Source organism: Tachyglossus aculeatus, chromosome 6, assembly GCF_015852505.1.
Source record: "Tachyglossus aculeatus isolate mTacAcu1 chromosome 6, mTacAcu1.pri, whole genome shotgun sequence".
Taxonomy (NCBI): Eukaryota; Metazoa; Chordata; class Mammalia; order Monotremata; family Tachyglossidae; genus Tachyglossus; species Tachyglossus aculeatus.
The window spans coordinates 18,557,855-18,577,835 of NC_052071.1; the positions used below are offsets into that span (position 1 = coordinate 18,557,855).

Here is a 19,981-nt window from a genome sequence, read left to right on the forward strand (position 1 = left end):
ATTGAATCCTCATTTTGCTGATGAGGGAACTGAGGCCCAGAGAAGTTAAGTGGGTTGCCCAAGGTCACACAGCAGGCAAGTGGCAGAGCTGGATTTAGAAACTAGGGCCTCTGATTCCCATGCCCGGGCTTTTTCCAGTAGGCCACGCTGAGAATCTCTTTAATGAGCATGGAGACATGATGGTCAATCAGTCATATTTATTGAGTGCTTACTGGGTGCAGAGTAGTGTACTAAGCTCTTGGGGAAATACAGTATAACAGGGTTGTTAGACATTTTCCCCATCCATAAGGAGGGGATGGAATCTGCCATCACAATCAAACAGTTAAGCCTCTGTCCTGGAGCTTTGTCTGCACAAAAGCAATTTATCATAATGATCTCATCCCTGCCAGTTAGGATTCCTAGGGGTATAAAGTGTAATAAATGAGGAAGCAGGCAAAGGTGCTGGACACTGCCGACTGCGTATGTGGTCTTCTCCAACATTAGTCAGCTAGGAGCAGAACAGGTGCTAGGACCAAAGCTTCCCGATTCCCATACCTGGAATCATTCCAATGGACCAAAAAATGGGGCTTGAACAGAGGAACAAAATGGCAGATATACCTATTCGAACAATCCTGATCACCGTGTAAAACTTGGTTCTCATCCGAACGGTGAGATTCAAGCATCTCTAGAAGGTAAATTTTTGTCACCGCATCTTTTCTCGGTGGTGGATAACTTAGATGGAAACACATTAGCGCCGATCTTTAAAGTCTCTTTGGATCTTTAGATTCCTAGTTTGTACTTGAGATTTATGTTTAGAAGGTTGTCTTTTCTTAAATGAGTTTCACCTATTTTGCAGGAATAAGCCCTGGGCTTTGGGAAATCCTGAAAATGGATAAGAACGTAGAACGTAAAATTTTCTGCCTGGTGTTCATTCATTCGTTCATTCAATCGTATTTATTGAGCACTTACTGTGTGCGGAGCACTGTACTAAGCGTTTGGGAAGTACAAGTTGGCAACATGTAGTGACGGTCCCCACCCAACAGCGGGCTAACAGTCTAGAAGGGGGAGACAGACATTTTGAATCTATACCCCAAACTCTCCCCCAGAGGTACATTAAGAGGGAATTTGGGGTGCTCAGCTGGCCACTTGATCGTTTGGAAAATTGTTCTGGGGTCGCTGAGTTAATGTAGCTGGTAAAACCAACCCATCCCTTCCGGCCCTTCGGGAATTCCCAGAGGAATCTCTCCCACCCTGTCCCTTATCCCCCCCGCCACATCACCCTTCCTCACCACAACCACAGGGACAGAATGATTCCACAAGGAAGTTCCTAACCAAGAGAATGATAGAGAAGGTGTCATTTTCCTGGTTGATCCTTTACAGGGCGATCAAGAGGCTTTCATTTAGTGAATACATTTGCTCATTCAGTTTTGGAGAGTCGCCCTTCATTTATTCTTTCCCTTTGGAAGTACTTTCGAGTGCAAATTACTGCTATCAGAAGCCTTGAACTGAGAGGCTATTATTCTCCATGCTCAGATTAAATTAATTTTGAACAGTTTAATGCAGCATGTCCGAGCGGCAAGTCCAAGTGGTGTCAAATCTATTTCTCTGCTTTTTTAAGCTGCACCTTCAAGGGCAGTATGATTCATGGTGAATGTGTTCTTCTAATGTCTTTTGCTAAGCGTTATTATTTTCTTTCATTTGCAAGTCATGAGGCTACAAATGTTAACCATTTTCCTCCTAAAAATTGTATCAAGAATGCATGATTTAGACCAGGCTGATTTTCCAAAAGGAAGCTTATTACATTTACTGGCTTTGCAAATGAAATAAAGAAAAAATACTGTAGATCAAAGCGAGAAGTTTAAAAAGCTAATGAAACATTAGAGAGGGAACTGCTTAAAAGAAGTACTGCAACATCATCACTGTTGTGTTAAAAGGGAATTATCTTGATCTAGGCCTGTGTAATAAAATAAAGGGGTTTTAATGATTGGCTATATAATTCTGTTTGTGTTTTTGCAGAGTTGCAGAAACAAACAAAAAAGGATATAAATCTACTTATCTTTTCCTGCTAGCTGAGACAATCTACTGTCTCCCCAGTGTTCACTCTAGCTCAGGTGTCATTGGAATGTAGTAATGAAGTTTTCTATGTGTTATTGTGGTGCAAACGGTCAGAAGAATGTGAATCGATTCATGACAGAGTAGGAGATGTGTTTTACGCAGTTTGGTTTAAGAAACTCCACAGCCTTGTCTCTGGATTAAGTGTTGAAATTGCTCAATCTCGGGCCCACCCATTTACCATTGTAATCACTGGTGAAAAGGACTAAATTAAAGTCTGGATGGAGATGGATTAAATACTTTATTTCACTATTGCCTCTGTGAAGATACCATTTCAAAAATGAATAGCACAGATCACACTTGGCAAGCTGTAGGACTTGAAAAGAGGGGGGCGGGGGAACTTGGGTTAGCTTTTTTTTGTTGTTCCTGTGCAAACAGAATAAACCCACCCAAGAAGCAGGATGGCATACTGGAAAAAACACGGGTCTGGGAGTTAGGGGACCTGAGTTCTAATCCCTGCTCTGCCACTTGCCTGCTGTGTGACTTTAGGCAAGTCACCTATTTTATCTGTTGCACAGTTTCCTCATCTTTAAAATGGGGATTAGATGATTCCCCCTCCCTTGAAGACGCTGATGAATGTGTTTGATCTCATTGTATCTACCCTAGTGCTTAGCTCAGTGTTTGCATATCGTAAGCACAAAACAAATACCATTATTATTTTCATTATCATTACTCTTCTTACCATTCTAGGATTACCCCAGTTCTTCAAATAGCACATGCCTTAGAGTCTACTACAAAGATATAACGCCCCCCCCCACATACCTGCCCAAGTCCTTAGTATTACAGAGGAGTTGTATTTTACCGACCCCAAGACCTCTCACAAACATTAACTGGGCTTGAATCCTATTCTTTCCTCATGCAAAGGAGTTATCCACAGGGATATAAAGGCAAGTCCTACAGAGGTCGTCAGGGAATAGGGTGCTTCACTGGAGTATTGCATTCCTAAAGGGAAAGGCAGATGTTCACTCCTCTGATTGTCTAGTTCCCTCGGTTTTTGAACTACCTCTTTGTTTCCTATTTGGTTTTGTACCCAGGGGCTCCCTAATACTCTTTAAACAGGGCTGTTAAATCAGAGTTTTAGGGTCTTCTGCTCCAAGGTAAACAGATCAAGGAGCACATGAGAAGCAGCATGCCCTAGTGGGTAGATCATAGGCCTAAGAGTCAGGTGGACCACCTGAGTTATAATACCAGCTCTACCACTAGTCTGCTGTGTGACCTTGGGTAAGTCACTTCCTCTGTGCCTCTTGAGGTTCCCTCATCTGTAAATTGAGGATTAAGACTGTGAGCCCCATTTGAGACATGGAGTGTGTCCAATCTGATTATCTTGTATCTACCCTAGTGCTCAGCGCTTAATAAATACCTTTTTTTTTAAAAAAAAAAAAAGCATTCAGTGAAAGGATAATGGTAACTTCCAGCGAAGTTTTTTCCCTTCCTCATCTGTCAGTGCTGCACCCACAGAACTCGTGATAGTATGGGAGGGAAGCTGCATTTTAGTTTTCGATCAATCCTTAAGCTTTACAGTTTCACAGAACTTAGTGTATTAGAATAAATTAACTGCCTTTCCATTCTGCCATTTCCCACCACTCACTGGCTTAGAAAAGAAGTCACTTCCAGAGCAGCCGTTACTGTTGTGTTCAAATTAAATTCACCCAAACATGCCTGTAGATTATGTCCGAGACAGTTATCAATTCTCAAGAAATATTGAACGGGAGCTAGGGGATGGAAAAAACAGACAAGAATAAAATTCTGAAAATATTCTTGGAAAAAAAACCATTGGGGACCAAAGTCTTTCTGAAAAAATTTCTGTAAACATTTTTAGAGAGTTTACACCCAAAAGGAACTCTTAGGGGGCGAGAATTGTGTTTCATTTACCAACAAAAAAGGAGATAATGATGCTTGTTCAATTGTATCTCTAGACTGTGTGCTCATCTGTAGACTTTAAACTCATTGTGGGCAGGGAATGTGTCTATTTTTTGTTATAGTGTGCTCTCCCAAGCACTTAGCACAGTGCTTTGCACACAGTAAGCACTCAATAAATACAATTGAATGAATGAATTTTGTGATGGGGAATATAACCTGGTGGGGTGGTCTCGGGATTCCAGCCCTCTGTTTTCATTCTAGGAGAGTGTCTTCTCTCTTAATTTTCACAATACCTGGTTCTTTTGACTGTGAATTGCTAAAAGGCCCATTCCTTCGTCTTTTGCATGTGAAAATGCTGCCGTAACTTTTCCTGGAGTTGTCACTGCTAGATTAGATTATTTGTATAATGAAATTATGTTCATTATCCCAGGCCTGTTGGCTAGAAGAAATTGAAATATGTCTATCTTTTTCCTGAAACTGTAAATTCACCATTTTAGTCAACCAAAATGTAGGATGGGTAATCGATTACTGTTTGTTTCAGTACCTTTGCAGTCGTTAGCGTGGCCTAGTGGGTAGAGCCTGGGAGTCAGAGGTCATGGGTTCTAATTCTGACTCCACCACTTTTCTGCTGTGTGACCTTGGGCAAGTCACTTCACTTCTCTGTGCTTCAGTTACCTCATCTGTAAAATGGGGATTGAGACTGTGAGCCTCACATGGGACAGGGACAACAACTTGATTTGCTTGTATCCACCCCAGCGCATAGTACAGTTCCTGGGCCATAATAAGCGCTTAACAAATGCCACAATTATTTGTGATTATAGCACTGTCCTGCCCCTTAAAGTACTAATCACCAGGACCATGCCCAAATTATTTTCAAAGTGTCTATTTCTTTTAATTAGGCTTTTCATTTGTTGGTGTTTGTCTTTCATGAGCAGTTCTATAATGACTAAAGTCAGGAGATTTTTCAGTTGTTTTAGGTGTGATCCTGAGATTTCTAGTTAGTTTGCCACTGCTGTGGGTTTTCAAAAGGAAAGAAAAGCTGGGAAGATTTATTCATATGAATATGCATCTCCCCCTCTAGACTGTATGCTTGTTATAGGAAGGGACTGTGTCTGCCAACTCTGTTATATTGTACTGTCCAAAATGCTTAGTACAGTGCCCTGCTCACAGTAAGTTCTCAATAAATACCATTGATTGATTTAAGGGGACCTTTTGATTTTAAAGCAACAGGTTTGACCAGTGTATCCAGGGTTTGGGTCACAGAGTAGCTAATGATCACAACTGTAGGGAAAGGCAATCCTACAGAAAGGAGAGACCAAGAATGAGGCAGAAGGGTTGGAGAATGATTTAGAAATAATGTCAAGGCTGAAGAGATGTGAGGGGAAAAAAATAAGGAAAGGCAGGAAAGAATGCAAGACAAAAAAAAAGTTGCTTACCAGAGACTGAAATAAGAGAAGACTCAAACCCTGAAAAGCTGATAAAGTAGTAAAATAAAATAAATAACGTGCACACTGCAGGATATTTATTACCTTTCGTATTTACCTATGTTAAGGTGTGCTTAATACCTCAGATTCTGACAAACTACTCTAAATTTTCAAGCTGCTTGAAATATATGTGGTATTTGTCTGCGGTATTCTGATGTTTGATCGTTGAAGCAAATAATAACATGATACAATAGGTAAAAGGAATAAATATAAATTTTAATGGGATTAGTTTATGCTGTACTTTATTATACCTGTAAATTTTCAGTATTCATATTATGCTATATTACTGACATCCTTTAAAAATGTATGGCTTCATTTTGACATACTTGTTAAGAGCTGCAGGAATGCTTAACTGTGATTATTCCCGTAGCTCCCACTAAATGGTTTCCATAACTTGCCTGCCTGCATCCCACAATCCATATGATCTATACATTGGTCCTGGGGGCCTACTCTTCAGAGCATAGCAGGGCTTACCAGTGTCTTCTCTCCGGCATTTTACAAACCTCGGACAGTTTTGGAGAGGGGGAGGATGGGAAAGTCTTCAAGACTGCAGCCTGGTTGTGGGCAGGGAATGTGTCTGTTTATTGTTGTAGTGTACTCTCCCAAGTGCTTAGGACAGTACTCTGCACACGGTAAGTGCTCAATAAATATGCTTGAATGGATGAAGGAATCAGTAAATCAAGCAATTGTATTTATTGAGCGCTTACTGTGTGCGGAGCACAGCAAGTTGTCAAGGACCTGAGCCTGAGTAACCTGGGTTCTAAACCCATTTGATTCGTAACTGGCCAACGTCATCCTCTCCACCTCACAGTTCTCTGGGGGGAGGTACAGTCTCCTTTTTCCAATATCCCCAGTCCACCCTTCTCTCTGGATTTTTACACGTATTCCCCCTCCACTTTTCTTCTTCCCTCCCCCCTTGTCTTTCAAGCCCTTCCCTCACTCTCCTCTTCACTTCCCTTCTCTCCCCCCCCCCCCCCCCCCCCCCCTTAGTTCCTTGTCCTCCTGCCCTGGGATCATTTGAACTGGGATAAGGGAGCGGCCCTTGCGAATTACGTGGCTGAAGAAGACAGGCAGGTGGAGGGGAGAGAAATGGGGTTTCATGATGAATTCTGCTTGCCCCACAGCCCTTCCTTCTCCCTGTACCTGGATTTGCCTGTCCAACAGGGCTCGATTTGATTTCCTGGACCCTCAACCATCCATCAGTAGTATTTGTTGAGCACTTATTGTGTGCAGAGCACAGTTCTAAGCACTTGGGAGAGTACAACACAACAGAGTTGGTAGGCACGTTCCCTGCCCATAAGAAGCTGGCAGTTTGGAGGGAGAGACAGACTTTAAGATAAATTATAGGTGGGGGGAATGGCAGAGCATCACCTTGTATCCCCCCCAGCGCTTAGAACACTGCTTTGCATATAGTTAGCGCGTAACAAATGCCATTATTATTATTATTATAAGGAAAGGACCTCAAGAGTGCCAAAGTGTGGGCCAATTAGATGGTGCTACTGATGTCCAATTACCATCTTAGGTTGTGTAAAATTACATCAGTGAAAAAGTTTGAAAGTCAATAAGTTGTTTTCCATATTGTTGTAAAAACTCATTCTAAGCAATTGGCAATCCTACTAGCTAGTACGAGAGCTTGCGAATGGCTCTGTACTAATCACCTGCACTGTAATCAGCTTTCCTGTTCAGGGTTCTCTCCCCACCCCCACTCCACCTCATCCTAAAGCACTTTGCTGTCTTGTTACTTGATTTGTACTTCCAAAATGCTTAGTACAGTGCTCTGCACACAGTAAGCGCTCAATAAATACAATTGAATGAATGATACCCCCACCCCGACCCCTCTCCACAACACTTAGGTGCATATCCTTTTTCTGCCATTTCCCGTATCTGAAATTTATTTTAATGTTTATCATCCTCAACGGTACTTAATCATTCATTCATTCATTCATTCAATCGTATTTATTGAGTGCTTACTGTGTGAAGAGCAGTGTACTAAGCACTTGGGAAGTACAAATTGGCAACACATAGAGATAGATGGTCCCTACCCAACAACGGGCTCACAGTCTAGAAGGGGGAGACAGACAACAGAACAAAACAAGTAGATGTCAATACCATAAAAATAAATAGAATTATAGCCATATACATATCATTAATAAAATAGAGTAATACATATGTACAAATATACACAAGTGTTGTGAGGAGGGGAAGGGGGTAGGGTGGAGGGGGGAGTGCTTACTTTATGCAGAGCACTGTACTAAGCGCTTGGGAGAGAACAATACAAAATAATTGGTAGGCATATCTGTCTCCCTCTCTAGACCATTAGTTCTTGAGGGTTGGGAATCAAGTCTACCCATTCCACTACCCTGTACTCTTCTAAGTGTCTTGTACAATGTGCTGCACATAGTACGTGCTCAATAAATGCCATTGATTGTTTGAGGAGCCCTCATCATCATGTGAGTCAGGACTGAGCAGACACAGTTCTCCCCTCCTCTCCCTTCATCCTCTCCCTTCATCCTTGCCTTCAACCTTTTCTTTCCCATCATTTCCCTTCCTTCTAAAGGCAGTCATCTTTGGAGTAAATACACTCTTTTTCCTTCTTCCCCCTTCTCACCCTCCTCAGTTTCCCCACACATCCCTTCCCAATCAAACATTGGTGATCAGCAAGTGCCTAAAAGGATTGACCATCCCTACATTTTTAGCTCATTTAGCTAGTGTACTCACAAAGCCATTCTTTAAATTAATAGGGATGTCTAATTGGCCCAGTCTTGACAAATCATTATTTTATATCCTTGGGTTATTTCCGATTGCTTTGCCATCTGCATTCATTTAAACTTTGTAATCACTCCTGGCAAGGAAATTGAGATTTTTACTCTCTTGCATCCAGTGATAAGCTTTGCTGTTGTTTATATCTGTGCCTCCTCTTTTTTTTTTTAGTTTGTGTGCATCTATATTTGTAATGCTCAAAAAAACACTTTTTTAAATAGTGAATTGGAATGTGCTTAGTTTGAGGCTCCATAGAAGAGGCATTAAAGTGTTTTACTTGCAAATAAAGCACATTCCACGAAGCATTTTTGCTTTCACATTACCAAGTGTGATGAAGTGCTGCCTTCCCTGAAAGACATCATTACTTGCTAAGGAAAGCATACTAGGGTGGCCAGTTCTATATAGGTGCCATTTATTTCAGTGTACCTCGAAAAACATTTCCAGAATGCAGATTTTCAGTGCACTTGGACAAACTTTGCTTTAGGAAAAACAAAGTAGAATTGTGATGTTGGTGATTAGCAATTGGAGCACTACAGACATAGTTACAATTAAAGGTATAAACCCCTTCATGTGAATAAGAAGTCTTTTGCCTTCTGTTGTCCTTTCTCCCTTGAAAACGAAACTAGCATTACCAGAGTCTATTTTTGGTTTTTCCTATGGATTGAATGGATGTATTGGTTGAATTTCCCCCAAACACAGCAAACTTGGTTTCTTGAAAGTTACAACAATTTAGAATAATAACAATAATAATGATAGCATTTATTAAGCGCTTACTACGTGCAAAGCACTGTTCTAAGGGCTGGAGAGGTTACAAGGTGATCAGGTTGTCCCACAGGGGGCTCACAGTTTTAATCCCCATTTTACAGATGAGGTAACTGAGGCACAGAGAAGTTAAGTGACTTGCCCAAAGTCACACAACTGGCAATTGGCGGAGCCAGGATTTGAACCCATGACCTCTGACTCCAAAGCCCATGCTCTTTCCACTGAGCCGTCCTGCTTAGAACCCATCACAGTACCAACACCATTGTGCGTGGTTCTGCTATTTTTCATTGCCTTGTTTTTCTCAATGTTGATTTTCATCTGCCTTTGTTTTGACATGTTATCAGTTTGCATTAGTCAGTCATAATCATTCAGTAATTCAATCACACAGACACCCCCCACCCCAGTATGGAAATAGTAAATAGAAAAGAAAATATAAAACTTGGTGTTTACCTTTAAAGAATTGGTGGAGGCAGAATAAGCACAAATATAGTATAAATACTTGGTCTAGAGATCCAAAATAAACTACTGAAGGGAAATTTGAGGGATATTAGGTGATACTGACAAACAGTGGTGTTGGACATCAAGGAAGCCCTCTGTCAACCTTTTTTTCTATAGTATTTGTTAAGCACTTACTATGTGTCAAAAGCAGTGTGGTTCAGTGGAAAGAGCTCGGGCTTTGGAGTCAGAGGTCACGGGTTCAAATTCCCGCTCTGCCAGTTGTCAGCTATGTAACTTCGGGCAAGTCACTTAACTTCTCTGTGCCTCATTTACCTCATCTGTAAAATGGGGATGAAGACTGAGCCCCACGTGGGACAACCTGATCACCTTGTATCCCCCAGCGCTTAGAACAGTGCTTTACACATAGTAAGCGCTTAACAAATATCATCATTATTATTATTATTAATATTACAAGTTAATTGGGTCAGGTACAGCTCCCTCTCCCACATGGGGCTCAAGGTCTGAGTAGGAGGAAGAATAGGTATTTAATCCCCATTTTACAGTTGAGGAAACTAAAGCACAGAGAAGTTATGCGACTTGCCCAAGATCCCACAGCAAGCAATTGGCAAGAATCGGGATTTTATCCCAATTCCTCTTACTCCCAGGCCTGTGTCCTTTCCACTAGAACGCTCCTTCCCTTTTCAGCAAAGCATCTTTGGGCTCCTTTGTCAGAGACGGGATATTGGACAATTTTTCAGCCCCAATTTGACACTGTGTTTCTTTTTGTGTTGCTAAGGCCTTATATACAAGTAGATAAAGAGAGTAGATGTCAGACATAGAAAATAAGATATCTCAAAAGGGTTAGCAGGTAACTAACTGAATGATAGGAATGAACTAGAAGGACTTAGTCTAAAAACATCCTAGGTTGCTTCGCAGTCTTCTTTTTCACCTTTGCAATTCTGCATCACCAAACAAAGGCAGTGTCTTTTAATAATAATGTTCGTATTTGTTAAGCGCTTACTATGTGCCAGGCACTGTTCTGAGCATTTAGTAAAGAGAGCATGGGTTTAGAAGTCAACTCTTACTCTGTTGCTATCCCTGATTGGTTGTATAACTGTACTTTTCCTCTTTCTACCTAAGCTGCTATTTCCAAATGTTGGTAATATCTTCCTTGTGCCCTAGAGATAATGCCTGCATAATCCCTAATTCTCCAAGTAAACACAAAGCATTAGTGTTCCCATTCATTATTGCTTTTAAATTGGAGATGGATAACATCCAATAGGACGAGAGCGTCGGATCAGCAAATTCAACTGCTACCATTCAGAGTCAGAGAGGTTCCTTTCTAAGAATTGGTTTATTTTTAATCGTATTACATATTGGCCCTCAAGTAAATTAAAGTTTCCAAATGGGCACCCTCATAACATTTGTATTTCACAACAGTGTGATCGAAAATGGGGAAACTGATCCTAATTAGGGTCTGCCGTTCAAGCCCTGAGAGCCCACCATCACTTAAGGCTTGTCTCTGGAACAAGAATAATGTAATCCGGAATTTGCAAACACATCTCCCGCATCATCATTCCTCTTCCTACCACTGATGGAGCTGAAAGTGTTTTCTTTCATCCTCTTTACCAACATGAACAGCTGCAGTCCCTAGTTCCCAAACGTTAATGGTCATTTTTCATACATGGAACTGATCCTATTACAGGCTGTGTGAATAGCATTACTATGCTGGCTCTCCTTGTTTCTAGCTGGGGGATATTATTAGTGGCTTTTATATTGAAAGCATATGATAATAATAATGATAGCATTTATTAAGCACTTACTATGTGCAAAGCACTGTTCTAAGCGCTGGGGACATTACAAGGTGATGAGGTTGTCCCATGAGGGGCTCACAGTTTTAACCCCCATTTTACAGATGAGGGAACTGAGGCCCAGAGAAGTTAAGTGACTTGGCCAAAGTCACACAGCTGACAAGTGGCGGAGCTGGGATGCGAACCCATGACCTCTGACTCCAGAGCCCGTGCCCTTTCCACGGAGCCACGCTGCTTCTCTGCATATGATTATCAAACAAAAAAAATTAGCAGTTTTCTATTTAATCCTCCTCCCTCTCCACTCACTTCTTCCTCCAGCTATTTCCACACTCGTGGTTTTACCTGTTCGTCTCTTAATTTTTTCAGTCATTTGGTAATATTTGTGTCTGCTTTCCCATTTTGACTTGGGTATTTTTGTCGATTAATACATGTTGTCTGCCCATTGATTCATACGTTCTTTGGGGTCCTAGTTACCTATGCCCCTGGGAGGTGCTCTGTAAATACTGCTGAGTCTGACGCCATTGATCTCTGAGTACTATATATCAGGTCACAGGAGGCCATTACATCAGAGACGGGATTGAAGGATTGTTCCAAGGCCTCCGTTTAGTTCTGACGCAGGTAACCTCTGAGAAGCAGCCCGGCCTAGTGGAAAGGAGTCAGAGGTTCCATTTGTGTGCTGTGTGACCTTGGGCTAGTCACTTAACTCGGTTATTTCATCTGCAAAATGGAGTTTAAGATTGTGAGACCTATGTGGGACTCTGTCCAACCCTATTATCTTGTATCTACCCCAGTGCTCAGCAGAGTGCCTGGCTCATAGGAATCCCTTAATGTGCACTGTAAAAATTGGAACAAAAAAACAACAACCAAAAACCCGGGGTTCCCTTGAATGTTGCAGGAGGATCGAACAGAATAGCCTGGCCTAGTGGAGACAGCCCCGACCTGGGACGCAGAGAACCAGGTCCAGCCCGATTTGCATATATCCACTCCAGCGCTTAGTACAGTGCCTGGCATATAGTAAACATTTAACAAATACCAAAGTGATTAACCAGGGTTCAGATTCAAGCTCTGCCAGTTGCCTCTAGACTATCAGCTCATTGTGGGCAGGGAATGTGTCTACCAACTCTGTTGTACTCTCCCAAACATTTAGTACAGTACTTGACGCACTGCAAGCACTCTATTAATAGATTGATCGACTGATTGCCTTCTGTGTGACTTTGGGCAAATCACTTAACTTCTCTGTTCCTCAGTTTCCTCACCTGTAATGTGGGGATTCAACAGTTCTTTCCCTCCTACTGTGAGCCTGATGGGGGATCAGGACTGTTTCTGTCCTTATTAATTTGTGTCTATTCCAGCACTTAGAATAGAGCTTGATGCATAGTAAGCACTTAATGCAACACAGTAATAATAATTATAACAATCCTATACTGCCCACTTAGAAATTCAAGTTTTGTTTCTCTGTGAAGGAGTCATTTTATTTATTTTTTCCTGTCAAAAACCAAAGGGGCCTGAAGAGCAGAGAGTTTAGTGGAAAAAAAAAAAACTCGATTAAAAACACAATTAAATCTCCTGTACCTAAGATGGCATAAATTCTCATTAGAAACTTAATTAATGTATCCCTTTGCTTTATAACTAGCACTGTCTTTGAAACACATTCTGTGGAAATAAAACAAGTGGATAAGAGTGCATGAGGCCTATGTGAGCTGCAAGCAGCCATTAACTGGTGTGGTGGTGTTGCCAAAAAATCCTCTCACGCTCTCTAGCACTTAATCACTTTATGAGAAGAAAAGACAAAAAAAAAATGTTGATACCGACTTTTTCTATGAATTAGCTGGTGCATTTAAACTACTTTGGCTCTGAGATGGCACCAACACCAAATTAATGAATCAGTGGTATTTATTGAGTGTTTCCTGGATGTAGAGCAATGTGCTAAGTGCTTGGGTGTATCTAATATTACAGATAATAATAATAATAATTGTGGTAATTAAGAACTTACTATGTGCCAAACACTGTACTAAGCGCTAGGGTGGATTCAAGCATATTGTGTTAGACACAATCCCTGTCCCTCTTGAGGCTCACAGTCTTAACCCCCATTTTACAGGTGGGCTAATGAAGGCCTAGAGAAGTGAAGTGACTTGCCCAAGACCACACAGCAGACAAATGGTGGCGCTAGGATTAGAATACATGACCTGATGACTCCCAAACCCGTGCTCTATCCCCTACGCTATTTGCTCGATATGTTCCCTGCCCCCAGGGAGTTTAAATATAGTTTAGAGAGGAGCTCAGGGAGTAGAGTAGCACTAGAGATAGTAAACTGTAAAGATTAAAAAGTAAAGCAGCACTAGGCAAAGTTGCTAGATTGGGGTTATTGCTTTTTATCGAGAATTGGTCTTAATGTTTCCCAGGGCTGTGTGACTTTGGGCAAGTCACTTAGCTTTTCTTTGCCTCAATTTCCTCAACTCTAAAATGGGGATTCAATACCTGTTCTCCCTCCTATTTGGACTATAAACCCCAAGTGGAACAGGGACTGTGTCCAACATAATTAACTTGTATCTCCCCATGCCAAAATAGTAATTATCATATATTTTTCTTATTTTTCATTTTGATAGGTTTTCTAATTCTGTCAAACAGTAATTTTGTATTAAGCTGAAACCAGAGTACCTAAGCATGCCCACACTGCCTTGTGAAACCGACATGGTTAGGGATTGGAATGAGCATGGTTGGACCTTTGGAGATAAGCGCAATTAGTGCTCTTTATTTTTCCCAGTCAAAGAATCAGACAGGCTTTATGGAGTGGAGGACGAGGAGTTTTCAGGGGAAAAGAGACCCTTTGGTGTAGATGTCCCAGTCTTTATGTACAACGTCCTGAGGAATTCAGCTATCCCTTCCGCTAAGGTGTGACAGAATATCCCACAATTCCACATGGACTGCCTTACTCTCCCTTCTGGGATTTAGGCTTTCTTAACTGTGACAGCTCTGTCTTTCTGTGATACAAAATTGGCAGAGAACCCCTGTAATTTGTTCTCCACTCCTCTGCAGCTTCAGTACTGCTTCTCCTTCTCCAACTCCCATATCTAGTCACCACCATAGGCCTTGGGTTCCCTCCTGCAGCAGAAGCAATGGATATGGACCCCAGACATTCCAATTTCAACTCCATAATATGGCTCTTTTATTTTTGCTCAGGGAATGTATTCCTTCCCTGCCTCCCTCTCCCCCAAATCCTAATGAAAACAGGTGGGTATTTTAGTCAAAGGAAAGGGATAATAATGTTGGGATTTGTTAAGCGCTTACTATGTGCCCCAGGCACTGTTCTAAGCACTGGGCCACATTGTCGTCATGTTGCCTTGCGTTTCAGATATATAGTCCAAGACAGGATGGTTTACCCCATTCTAGCACTGCTGTCATTTTAGGAAAGGCAGAAGGGAGAGCACAGGCCCAGAACAAATTAGCCCATTATGTGCTGTGTCTCTGCCAAAGGTTGGACCAAGTGGATGAAGCAGATGAGTGCTTCTCCTCCCTCACGCAATTGTACCTCTTCCTTCTTCCTTTTTTTCCTCCCATTTCCCTCCTCCTGTCTTCTTAACATTTTTCCTCCCTTTATTACTCTCACCCAATTTTCACCCTGCTTCTTCCTCTCTCCCATGTTTACTTTTCTGCCCTCATTCTCTTTGCCCCTGCCACACCTCCTTTTTTTCTTTCCCTCTCTGTCTTCTCACTGAGTCCTCCCCTTTTTGCTTCCATCTGGTTTGCTCTCTGTGGAGGCAGAGAGTAACAGCGAGACATTCTGGCATTAGAGGGACTCTTCTCTGGTGGACAGTTAGACTAGCATTTAGAAACCTGACCATGGTTTCAGGAGAAGAGGAAGGGCACATGAAAAAGGACTTTGTTGCTGTTCAAGAGCCAGCGGTAGGACTGACAGGATCAGAGGAAGGGGATCAGGGAGGAGAGAAATGGAGGGGGATGAGAAGTAGGAAGGGCATTGATGAATGGTCTTGGAGCTGAAAGCTAAAAGGGTCATGGAGAGTCATTGAAATAGGGTGAGAGGGTGGAAAAGGCCTCCACCAAACTGCAAATTCCTTAAGGGCAGCGATCATCGTGTCCATCAACTTTCTTGTAAATGTAATTGTCAGATATGAGGAGCAAGACCTAGGACACCCTCCCTCTTCACATCAGAAAGACAATTATTCTCCCCGTCTTGAAAGCCTTATTGAAGGCTCAAAGCCATAAAACTAAGCCTTCATTTCCTCTCCCTCCCACTCCCCTGTTTGCTTCCTTTCTTCATCGCCCTCTCAGCCCCATAGCACTTATGTCCATATCCATTATTTATTTATATTAATGCCTGTCTCCCCCTTTAGACTGTAAGCTCATTGTGGGTAGGGAATGTATCTATCAGGTGTGCCATATTGATATACTGTACTCTCCCAAGCATTTAGTATAGTGATCTGCCCACAGTAAGTGCTCAAAAAATACAATTGATTGTATATTTTCCCAAGTGCTTACTTAGTACAGTGCCCTGCACACAGTCAGTATGTAATAAAAGAGTGTTTAATAAAAGAGAAGCAGCATGGCTCAGTGGAAAGAGCACGGGCTTGGGAATCAGAGATCATGGGTTCTAATCCAGGCTCTGCCGCATGTCTGCTGTGTGACATTGGGCAAGTCACTTAACTTCTCTGAGCCTCAGTTACCTCATATGTAAAATGGGGATTAAAACAGTGAGCCCCATGTGGGACAACTTGATCATCTTGTATCCCCCCAGCACTTAGAACAGTGCTTCACACATAGTAAGCACTTAACAAATGCCATTATTATTATTATTGTTATTAATAAAAACCATCAGTTGATTGATTTGATTGAACCAGAGGAAAGTTGGCCAGGCTTAAGTGAGCATGTCACCTTGACCATTATTGGCCATTGAATGATATGCCCATCTCCTCCCTGACAAACACTTTATAGTCCTCATCATTCCTATCCTGCTGGTAGTGAAGCATCTTTTTTAAAAAATTTTTTTCAAAAACATGCATCTGTTTCCATAAAGAATGGGTTTGAAGGAGGAGGCTCAGCATGAGAGACTTTATTTCAACTTGCTTGTCATTAGGATTGGTATGGTAATTCAGCAAGGATCTATCTTCTAAGGATGCTCCCCAATTTACATTTTCCTACATTATTCATTTCATGTCTTTGGGGGTTACTGCTGGGTAAACCTACATTATTTTTTAAATAAGAAGTGGAACAAAATCACCTCCTGAATATTCAGGTTTTCCCGATCGTTCTGAATTTTCTTTTCCACTGTGGGAGACATATAGTTTTTATCATCCGAAAAATATATATCCTATTAGCATTTTTTTTTGGAAAAGTGAAGCCTACCATCTGTCATCGTCAACACCCAGAAGAGATAACAGCAAAGATTGAATTGTTTCCCTCAGTATCCTAAAGCAAGGCGAGGCTGTTTAAGATAATAATCACCTGCAGCAGCAGCACTAAATTTCACAAACAAGAATGACTTTTTCTTTACATGTGGATTATTCATGTGTCTGCATTTAAATAACAAAAGCTATCTTGGATAGGTCCATTGCAGGAGCCTGGTTTAAGATCCTCACTCCACTTCTGCCTGTGTGGCCTCTCTGTTCCTCTATAATAGTATATCGTTTCCAAAAGCCACATTAATTTTGTTATTTTCCCCTTCCATGTGGAGGCACCCTAGACCCCAAATTGCCAAAAACTAGACAAGTACTTTGGCATTTTAAAACTTAGATTTGAGGACATCTTTAAAATGCTTTTACTCTTTTCTTTGTAGGCATCTGCTAGACTTAACTGGGTGGACAGTGCTCACTTTGGGAGTCTGGAGTCATAATTCTTGCCACCGATCCAAGGTAAGAGAACAGCTTCACACCAGTGTGTTTGATAGCCAACGCTTCGCATGAGATATGTTCCTATAAGTTAGTGTCTGTCCTCCCAGATGATTCCAAGGATCTCACGCAAGGCAGAGTCGATGATATTTTTCCCAACACTATTAGATGCTTTGGGCATATTGTTCTCGAATCAACTCCATGTGGCTAGATGTGGTGTCAGCTGGCTGATAAAATGATGTTTGGTTCCAGCCCTAAAGTTCCCAGTCCTTTCATTATGGTGCCCAAAGGAATGTCCTTGTACACTTGAAAAGTGAATTTCTTCAAAAGGATTATCTCTCTTCATAAGCCAGGGCAATTCTTCTTCATGTTAACAAATACCATAAAAAAAGTTGGGCGATCAGTCAACAAATCAGTGTTATTTATTGAGTGCTTACTTGATTCAGAGCACTGCTGTAAGTGCTTAGAAAAGTACGCTAAAGTTGGAAGACAGAATCCCTGCCCTCAAGGGGCATAGTGGGGAGAAAGACATTAAAATAAATTAAAACTAAATTTATATGATATTTATTAGATAGAAATAAATTTACCATATATATATATATTTATATGATTTATATAAATTTATATGTATAAATAAATTGAAATAAATTACAGGTAACTGAGTATAAGGACAAGACCCATCTAAACTGTGAGCCCGTTGTGGGCAGGGATTGTCTCTGTTTGTTGCTGTATTGTACTTCCCCAGCCCTTAGTACGGCGTTCTGCACACAGTAAGCACTCAATATATACGACTGAACGAATGAAAGGAAAAGTACAAAGTGCTGTAGGGTTTGGCGAGGTAAGTGCACCTAAGTGTTCAGGGAGTGAGATTAAGAGAATAGGTTGAGGCAGTACGGATGAGAACATTGGGCATCAATCAATAAATCACATTTATTGAGTGCTTATGGTGTGCAGAGCACTGAACTGAGCTCTTGGGAGAGTACAATATACCAGAGTTGATAGATACGTCCCAAAGACTTTCCGGAGGAGGTATGATTTTAGTCATTTGTTCGATTGTATTTATTAAGTGCTTACTGTGTGCAGAGCATTGTACTGAGAAGCAGCGTGGCTCAGTGGAAAGAGCACGGGCTTGGGAGTCAGAAGTCATGGGTTCAAATTCCGGTTCTGCCAATTGTCAGCTGTGTGACTTTGGGCAAGTCACTTAACTTCTCTGTGCCTAAGTTACCTCATCTGTAAAATGTGGATGAAGACTGTGAGCCCCACGTGGGACAACCTGATGGCCTTGTTTCCTCCCCAGTGCTTAGAACAGTGCTTTGCACATAGTAAGTGCTTAACAAATGCCATCATTATTATTACTACTGAGCGCCAGTACGGTACAGTACTAGTCGGGCCTTCAAGATTGGGAGGATACTAGTCTGTTGGCTGTGTAGGGGGAGAGATTTCCTGGCAGGAGGAGGGGGTTGACGATAGGTGAGGTGAGAGTGAAGGGCAATGAGCAGGTTGTTAGTGGAATAGCAAAGTGGACATTCTGGGTTTTGGAGCAAGGTTAGGCAGGAGAGGGAGAGAGCTGATCGAGCGTCTTAAAGCCAATTGTGAAGAGTTTCTGCTTGATGTGGAAATGGATGGGCAACTATTGGAGTCACGTGAGGAGCTGAGAGATGTGCACAGAATGATGTTTTAGAATAATCATCTAGGCAGCCAAGAGAACTGTGGACTGCAGAAAAGAGAGGCTGGAGGCAGGGAATCCCCTGATGCAGTAGTCAAGATGGGACTTGACCAGTGCTTGAGCCATTGTGGCAGCCATTCAGATGCAGTGTCTTCCTCCAAATCTGAATATCCAGAGTTTAGGAAGACTTAGAGGATAGTTTTTTTATTAAGCATTTTAGCCTTCATATGTTAAACGGCAGCCCCGTGTTTGCATGAGTTTTAGAAGGCAACATAATGCATTTCTTAGTAGTAAACTGTACAGCATCATCAGCACATGGAAATTTTAAGGTTGAGACTGAGAAGATGTTACGTTTAGTTTGGAGGCTGGTAAATTTGGCATAACCTTTGTCCTTTAAGTTCATTTTTTTTAATGGGGGAAAGTCCAAAGAGTGTTTCGGGTCCTGTATATGCTAGCAAATATTTTGAAATTTTCAGCCTTCTTTCATTTACCCATGATGAAGTGCAAAATCCCGAGTTAACCAACTGCTTTCAAACATCACCTACCCCAAATCCATCAGAACTTCCAACATCCTTCTTTCCCCGTTCCCACTTTCACACACTGCTGGAGGTGCTAATGAGAAATAATATGACCAAAATGCTGGTGAGAGAAGGAAAAATCAGAAAAGCAGACGGCCTGAATAATCGTTCATGGATCATCTGCTACTGAATACTTAAGAGTTGGTTATATTAGGAGCTTTGGATTTTGTATCCATGGGGAATTGTGATAATATTGATTTAGGCTTTGAAATGAATGATTTTGGTTGCAGTTAAGGTTTAAAAGTTTCAAATCTTCACAATTCTGTTTTATCTTCCACTTATCCATTAACTTTATTTATTTATTATTTATATTAATATCTGTCTCTCCCTCTAGACCGTAAGCTTGTTGTGGGCAGGATTGTGTCTGCTGTTTTGTTATATTGAACTCTCCCCAGCACTTAGTACAGAGTGCTGTATACACAGTAAGTGCTCAGTGAATGCAATTGATTGATTATTTCCCAAACATTACTTAGTGTGAACCCTCTGAAAAAAGTTTACCTCCTTAGGGAGCTTCCTTGAGACTTGAAGAGATTAACAAACCTAGAACATCCAAGCATATTTAGATAATCAAAGTCCAGCTCTTAATTTCATGGAGGTTGTTATGATAATTTGGATTTCAACACCAAAAACCCAAACTTTAAAAAAGGGAATTGGGATATTCCATTGAAATCATCATTTCATGTACATC

At 41.4% G+C, this 19,981-nt stretch overlaps 1 long non-coding RNA gene across 1 annotated transcript in view; it reads left to right on the forward strand.

The window, feature by feature from the left end:
• The window catches only part of LOC119929474, a 231,473-nt gene extending 214,405 nt beyond the window's left edge, over nucleotides 1-17,068 (forward strand). Inside the window, exon 3 of the long non-coding RNA XR_005451559.1 lies at nucleotides 16,998-17,068. This is a non-coding gene — a long non-coding RNA (uncharacterized LOC119929474). The remainder of the gene's footprint in view (nucleotides 1-16,997) is intronic.
• The last annotated feature ends 2,913 nt before the right edge of the window (nucleotides 17,069-19,981 follow it).